Source organism: Trachymyrmex septentrionalis, unplaced genomic scaffold (genome assembly GCF_001594115.1).
Source record: "Trachymyrmex septentrionalis isolate Tsep2-gDNA-1 unplaced genomic scaffold, Tsep1.0 scaffold13, whole genome shotgun sequence".
NCBI lineage: Eukaryota > Metazoa > Arthropoda > Insecta > Hymenoptera > Formicidae > Trachymyrmex > Trachymyrmex septentrionalis.
Genome location: NW_017304438.1, coordinates 3,442,506 through 3,450,482, shown reverse-complemented (window position 1 = coordinate 3,450,482; position 7,977 = coordinate 3,442,506). Strand labels below are relative to the sequence as shown.

The window sequence follows — 7,977 nt, the reverse complement described above, 5'->3', positions numbered from 1 at the left end:
ATATATATATAATATATATAATATATATAGTATATAATTACATTTTTATACGATATAGAAATATATAATTATACATGTATAATAAAATTAAATAAATATTCATTGCACAAGCAGATATAAGCGGATGCAACTGTAATTTTTTTTCCATAGTTAACAGCGTCGACAATTTTATGATAACTGCTTATTAAAATGCGTATGCAACGCTTACTAATTAGTATAATCACGAACGTGTTGACGTATACAAAAATCGTATGAAAGATTGATGCACCGCGAGCAATAAAAAGCAAATAAGAAATTTAAGATATATGAAAAATTGATGGTGCGCCGTGTGTAAAGAGATATTTTTTGCTTTTGATTACATTCTTGACTGTGATTATGATTTTCCACGCGCGGATTCGAAATCAAGTTTTATCTGCATAGTAGATTTATAAAAAATAAAATTATAAATTATACAACACATAACTAGGTTTAATTAACTGCGAAGACGAATAATATCAAGTAGATTAAATTACGCAAGAAATTACGCAAAAAAAGAAGTGTATTTTCAGATCAACTTCAAATCAAGTTTAAATTCATTCACTTCATTTATTGATTTAATCTGCTGAAATGTGCTGATCAAAATAATCACCTGTAGCAGAGAAAACGCACGAATGTGGAAATTATTATTACGACTTTACGATTTCCTCAAACCTCAAAATAGACCTGCTTAGTTCACCTAGCATAAAACATTCATCTAATATTTTTGGAAGAAAATATAAAAGCGAAATATCTATTTTTAAAAACATATAAATGAGATTTTAGATGTCTAAAATTTTCATAGTTTACTCAACCGAGAGCAACGCTCCAATTGCTACGCTGTAATATTTATGTCACACATTCTCTATGTTTCTATTATTAATTTATGTATCTGAATATACTCGACTTTGTCTATTTCCTGCTCGTTTCCATACGATTATGTCTCTAGATTTGAATTAAAGATGCAGATAAAAACTATGATAAAAACTTCTTCATTACTTACGCAGACAATTTACATTTAAAAAACATTTATAAATAGCTGAAACATGCTTTATGACGCATAAAAATATTAAATAGACATTATTAATGTTAAATATATGTTATTATCATTGAAATATCTTAAATATATGTTTATTATCATTAAAATATAAAAACGATATTTCCAACTACTAGATAAATTAAAACATTAGTTAATTAAGTAAAAAACTAATTAAAAAATCGTTTAATATGGCCATTATAAATCAATTAAGAGAAACAATCCTATCTTCAGTCAAAGTGGATCTTACTTAATTGGAGACGTTATAAATTTTTATATTTTTTTGTGAACATCTTTTTCTAACATTTATTAAATAGTTTAACAAACGTATTAATTTTACTTTTTAATTTATATGTTTAATGTACGATTTATAACGTTCATTAAATTTTTATTGCACAGCTTCTAACTTTATATTTTAGAACATGTGTTGCTTATTTAAACGATTTTCATTGTAATTGCACCAATCATCCCGAGACCGATGCCGCTAATTGCGTCAGAAATCGAAAGGCGTATCAAAGCATATCAAAAGCATTTACCTGGTTCGTCCAGCACGTCGTCATCGTTGCCCGTCTTAATCCGGATTGCAGACTCTGATCCGATACATCGCGTAGAAATTCCGTTGGACGTTCGTGCCGCGGACGTTGCGATTGCCAGTGGATCGCCGATGCACGCTGACGTTCTCAGGTACCATGGTGAGAGGACGGCCAAGTGCGCGAGGCGAGGTCGGCGAGGATGCAACGCCGCCCGGGTGCAGAGCGCGCTCCTCGCTACAATCGCGAGATTCCTCTCGATCTCCTCGCGGTCGTCGCGCCGAAAATATGTTCCTGTTTTACTCGCGCGCGTCCCGATTCACCCGTGAAAATTCACCATCGTTGACGACACAGTACACACCTCGTCCTAGCCATTGATTTTCCCTTTAGAGCTCGCCGCAGATCTAAAAACGCTCCAACCCCTCAAGTGATACACGCGCCGATAGATGCAACCTAAACGTAGCCGCGAATGCCGCCTGCGCGCGTCACGTTTCGATTTTTAGACACCTAGCGACATCCGTCGGCGAGATTTGGTATCTTTTCTAATTTTAATTTAATTTTGGATGCCGAATGATGATAAAACAGATTATTCAAATATTTATCGACTCTCGCGGGAAGTCTTTTAATGTTTGATAAAGAGTGGTCGAGATGACGTTGCTTATAATTTATAAATAAAAGGAAAAGATACAAATTTATATTAATTATTGTTATATAAATAAGATAGACTTAGCTAAATATCTTTCATTTTATTTACTTAATTTTTTTGATTTTAATAACGTTTATTATAAACTGATCCTATTGCCCGTATTCATAATTAGGCCTTATATTTAAGGTTTTTTTAAATTTATTTTCTCTATCTAGATACTCTACGAATTATTTTATTGGCTACTGAGCATCTAAAGATAAATTTAAGGAAACCTTAAGGTCCTACCAAGGTCTGACTATGAATACGGTCATATATTCTCAAGTAGCAATTTTCTGATTTAAACTGAGAAAAAAAAAGTCGAAATATTTGCAAACAAATGTTACACGTTGCGATTTCTCCGATATTTATTGATCATAAACAATTTAATTGCGCAATGACAAAATATACATTATGTAAAATTTATCTCCATAGTTGTAAAAAAAAATTAAATAGATGATTTATTTGCTAAGAATAAAATTTTATTTTATCATATTTAAATAAGGATCATTTATTTCAGTGAAATAAAATTCATATTTTATAAATTTAAATTTATGTATCTTAATTTTTTTAAAACAAGGTTTAATTATCTTTTTCTCAACTTACTAATTGTAAATTTAGTTTCAGTACAAATCCAAATAACGGCATGTATCTATATAGATATACTTGTAGACTGTCAGAATATCAGGCTTAGCTTGATTCCAAAGTTATTTTCTCTCTCATCTTTTTCTAATAAAAAAATACATAAGTCTTTAAATTATGAATTAAAATATAAAATTGTAATTCGCGATTGCACAAAACGCATTTGAATAAAGTTAAAGAGTAATTAAAAATATTGGGGCTCCAATATTTCGCTAATATTGCCTATACATTGACTTTCCAATATTGGAAAACTAATATTGGGACCCAATGTTGGTCCAACATTGGAAAATAAATATTGGCCCAATATTTTTTTTTTTGCGAGAAGAGGAGAATAATGTTCACAAAGCCCGTCATCCGGGATGCTCGCAAGGGGAAGACTTAACCGGATGACGAGCCGCCAATCACAGTTGTTCCATTCTTCCGAAGAACAGCTATAATTGGCCAATTTCATTACTACGGATGTTATTAAACTCGATTACGAGTACCGTGTAAATGTAATCAGTGGCTCACGCCATTCTTAGCGTCGAGCCACTACCAGTCTCTAGATATTTAATCGATAAAAATGATACATCAATGAAAACAAAGGATAAAAAATTCGGTTTTGATTGCATAACACTATTATTTTAATAAAATCTTAAAACTGTTAAGAATTAGGCGGCGTCAGCTTCACGCGCTAATTAATAACATATTATCGTTATTGTTATAGAAAGAAGTCGTTATTGTTATAAAAATTAGTAGGTTTCTCATTACAAAATTTAATTATTCGAGCCAATTTTGATTTCTGTCAATCACAACGTCAAACCCTGATGTGGCTTATATATCCCTTGTCGCATTTGCATACGTTATATTTACACGGGCAAGGATCTTTTCTATGATGGTACAATAGTCGCGTCAGCCGGGCTTCTCTAGACTGGTTTTTTTTCCGGCATTTCGTCGCATTGACGGGACCGGATTTAAAGGGCCGCTTTTGAAATTTTATCTAGTCCTTCTTCGTCGTTCGCCAGACGGCCGGCGCGAAACACGAACTGGAATGCAGGTGCACATCCAATGTATTTCAATGTGTATCTGTATACATGTACGTATATGCAGGAAAGCAGGTAGAATATTTTCGAAGATTAGCTCTCTGCCGAGGAACGAGCGTGAAGAAGTAACACCTGCCGTGCGGTACAGTCTGTGAGATCGACGGACGTCGATGATTTATAAGTTGGTAAAGGAAGAAAGAAAAAAAAAAGGAGAGAGAGAGAGAGAGTGGGGGGAAAGCGTTTAACTTGGACATGAATAACGAAACAAAGGGATTTTTAGAAATTTTACTTCTGAAATCATGCGATTTCCGTCTCGAGATGTAATCGAGAGAATGCATCTTCAATCTTGCACCCGTCGCGTTGCCAACAATATCCTAGTCACACAAACTAAAAGTAAAATAACATCAAAGTTACAATTTCGTATTCAACAATATAAATGGAATATAACATAACATTTTGAGCGTAAGAAGTGACGAAATAAGACTTTTTAATATTAACAATAAATAAGGAAAAATACACTGGCAATGAGAGTGAAGTGCAATAATTGGAGCGCAACAAAATTATCAGTAATTTATTAACATTTTGATTTTTTATTGACTTGTGTTCTTTGGGCATCATGAAGAAGTCTTCCAAACAATGCGCGTTGTCTGAGAAGCTACCTATTTTTGCCTGCAGAATTTTACTGACAAGGGAAGCGCGTTTTTTCGCCATCCGACACGCGTAGATGCGTCGATGGGAATTATGCAGAAATTATGCTGTTGCTTTCCACTTGATGATCATAAAGATACTAACGCTTCCTTGGATTACAGCATTTAGTTATCGTTACACATTGGGCCTAATAGTGTTTTCCGCTGAAAAGTCAGACGGCCGGGAAGTCTCACGGGAAACTCCACAAAGGACCAAGATTGTTAGAAATTTTTCTGTGAATGTCGAGATATGCGCTAAAGATATTCAGAAAAAAATCCAGATTTGTATCTGTCGACAACCTCGGAAAAGCGCATTTTTGTCGCTATCATGAATTTGGATCTCTAATCTCTGAAATCGTAAAGCATAAATGATAATTTATAATAGTTTTACTGTATAACTTAAAAAATATTTTGATACTTTTTAAAACTATAATATATTCTCTTCGAGATGTGCATTTTAGTATAAATATAAGTAAATTTATTTAATGTAAAATGAATTTATTTAAATATAAGTAAATTTATTTAAAAATAAATCTGTCTTTTTTTCACATATATTGCTTGTACTTTTTGCATTCAGAATCTTCGCTTTCTCTTTCTTCAATATTCGAATATTTATTTTGTTTTAAATGCAAAAATTTAAAAGGATTTCAAACAACGTAAACAGGTCCTAATATAATATTAAATGAGGCTGCGCTCAGAAATTTCGGGAGCATCTAAGTTTCATTTTATTCTTGTAATATTCGGTGAATAATAAGAATAAAATAATATTTGGTTTGCCAGAGATGTCCAGGATTTCCGGGAAAGTCCTGAAATTCATCGGCTACCGATCTTGTATCTAATGATTGAAGATTTTTCTAAATCTTTCAAGAGAAAAAAACTTTGAATAAATTTATCATATCCCAGTTTTCAACTCGCTTTTCTACCTTAAAAAAAGTTGTATCAGTTTTAAAATGTTATAAAAAAATGATCAGATTAATAGTTTATATAAGAAAAACTAATTAAAAATGTAATCCATTTTTTAATCATCGCCTCAGACATGTCCTGGAAATGTTGATGTTAGATTTGGCAATCCTAGAGTGCACCCAGGTGAAATTTCTGAACAAAGCTTAGATGTAAATCAAAAATTAAAATAAAATTAATTAATTTTTTAATTTTTAATTTTTAATTTAAATTACATTTAATTTACATTTTTATAAAATGTAAATGTAAAGAATAAAAAGCGGAAACAAATTATCTCATTATCTCAATTTGCACTTCGTGAATCAAATTACAAATCACATCAGTCAGAATCTGCATCTGATCGTCATTTCCTCGATTATTAAGCGGGTATAGAGCCTGAACGAGCGGAGCCCTACGTGCCGTCCTCCCAGGTTCTCCCACGTCTTCGTAGCTCACGCTTTAACCCTCTCTTTTCGCGAGCCAATCGGGAGATCGCGTCATCACGGCGCAGTTCCCGCGCTGGGCCTCACGGGGGCCCGGCGTCGTCCGCAATCACTTCAAGAATCAAGTTCCGCGAGCAGCCGCCATGTTGTTAGTACGTGACTCCGAATTGCTCCGAACACGGCTCGTGCAGGTCGGGGCCCATATGAGTATCGACGAAACATCGACATCGACCTGATGAATCACTCATGCGCCGATGTTATGATTTGTTGAGACTCATAACGAGTGAGTTTCAATAATGAGTTCTAAAAGTCGTGATCATCGGATACTTCAGCAAAATCATTGCGTTGATCGACCCTAGAAGGAATTAAAAATCAATCGTTATGAGAGAGTCATCAAGAATAATTTGAATTACACAGGTAAAATAAAATTACAAGGATATAACTACATTGAATCGTAAAATAACGATAATAAGAGATTCATTGATTAATTATATTTATATTAATAAACATTGGAAATTAACAGAAGAATGAACCTGTTTATTGGCACAATATTTGCATAATATTAATCTAATATTGGCAATATATCCCAACGTTTAACCAATTAACGTATCGCCAATAAATTGCTAAGTAAGAGCAGGAAGGAGGACAGCAATTTTGAGTCAAACTTCGAAAATAATAAAAGTAATAGATTGAAGGTATCATACATCAGAAAATGAACTCTCAACGACAATAATAACAACGATTGTATGAGGAAACGCGTTGCGCAAGGAGATTGTTGAAGATGACTCAACGCGGGCCCGGGCGGGTGAAGACGGCACTGGGCATCCCGTGAAATGCGGCCCGCCGGCGAGAAAAACGGGGACCCGGCGTGCGGCGGCCGTCGAGGAGCGAGCGGGCCAGGGCATTGCCAGCACGGAGTGCAGCCACGGCGGTCGTGCTGTGGCGACCGCTAAGTCGTACTCGCGAGTACATGGAGGACCCCGGACGTGCGCCCGGACTTCGACGAGTTCGACGCGCAGATCGGGTGACAGCGCGGAATGCGCATCTCCTATGAGGCCGCGGGCCAGCCAGGGCGTGCAAGGGGACAAAGGGGAACAGGGAGCGAAAGCCAGGTGAAACGACGACGGCGACGGCGTCTCGCGGACACGTAGCAGGCTTCCTTCCGTCGACTCGACATCTTTCACGCCGTCTGCGACGGTGACAGATTACGCGGATCGGAATTGCTCCGGTCTCTGAGTGGCGAACGATCTGTGTTTCTGGAAGCCAAGGTAACAAGACAGTGCATGGACAGGGCGGCGTGTTTGTTCTTCCTGTGAAGCAAGAGGTGAGGCACGTGAAGGTGTGACGCACACTCTGCAAATCCAAGTGTGTAAAAAATGACTTCAATTATATACCTATGTGTGTTATTTAATTTTCCGTGTACAAATGACACTATACTACACTATACATTTAAATGTAAACGAAGTATTTCAGACCGTAATGTGAATGCACGACAAATAGAAAATAAAAATTCTAAACGATTAAACTGGATCTTTAGTGCTTAAATAAATTCGATTTGAATTTATATACTTATATCTAATCCTGTAAACTCTTCGAATTTAATTTTCAGTGAACCGCAATTATTCTAATAGAACTGGAATAGTAGTATCAATCATTAAATATTGACAAGTAATTTAATAATATTGTTGCTCATGGACATCTTAGAAAGATCTTAATAATCTGATGCTGATAGTATCTTAAAACCTATTAATAATTTTAAATGTGTTGATTCATATTTGTATGTATTATTTTTACACGAAAAACTAACACATATATTGAAGCTACTTTTTACACGTTTGGATTTGTAGTGCAAATGCTGATAAAAAGAGATTGCAAACTTGATCTACATCCAATAGTATTCGAGTGCATCCGAGGTGAAGGTGAAGAACGCGTTAGACGAAAATTGATGTATCTTTGCTGCGAACGAGGATAAGAGGAATATA

General features: G+C 35.1%; 1 protein-coding gene and 1 pseudogene across 1 annotated transcript in view; both read right to left on the bottom strand.

Annotated features, from left to right (window-relative positions):
* The window catches only part of LOC108756945 (oxidative stress-induced growth inhibitor 1-like), a 19,234-nt gene extending 17,236 nt beyond the window's left edge, over window positions 1–1,998 (bottom strand). Inside the window, exon 1 of the mRNA XM_018501156.1 lies at window positions 1,588–1,998. The gene's annotated coding sequence lies outside the window, so the exon portion shown is untranslated. The remainder of the gene's footprint in view (window positions 1–1,587) is intronic.
* Window positions 1,999–6,442: 4,444 nt separating this feature from the next.
* The window catches only part of LOC108756664, a 2,309-nt pseudogene continuing 774 nt past the window's right edge, over window positions 6,443–7,977 (bottom strand).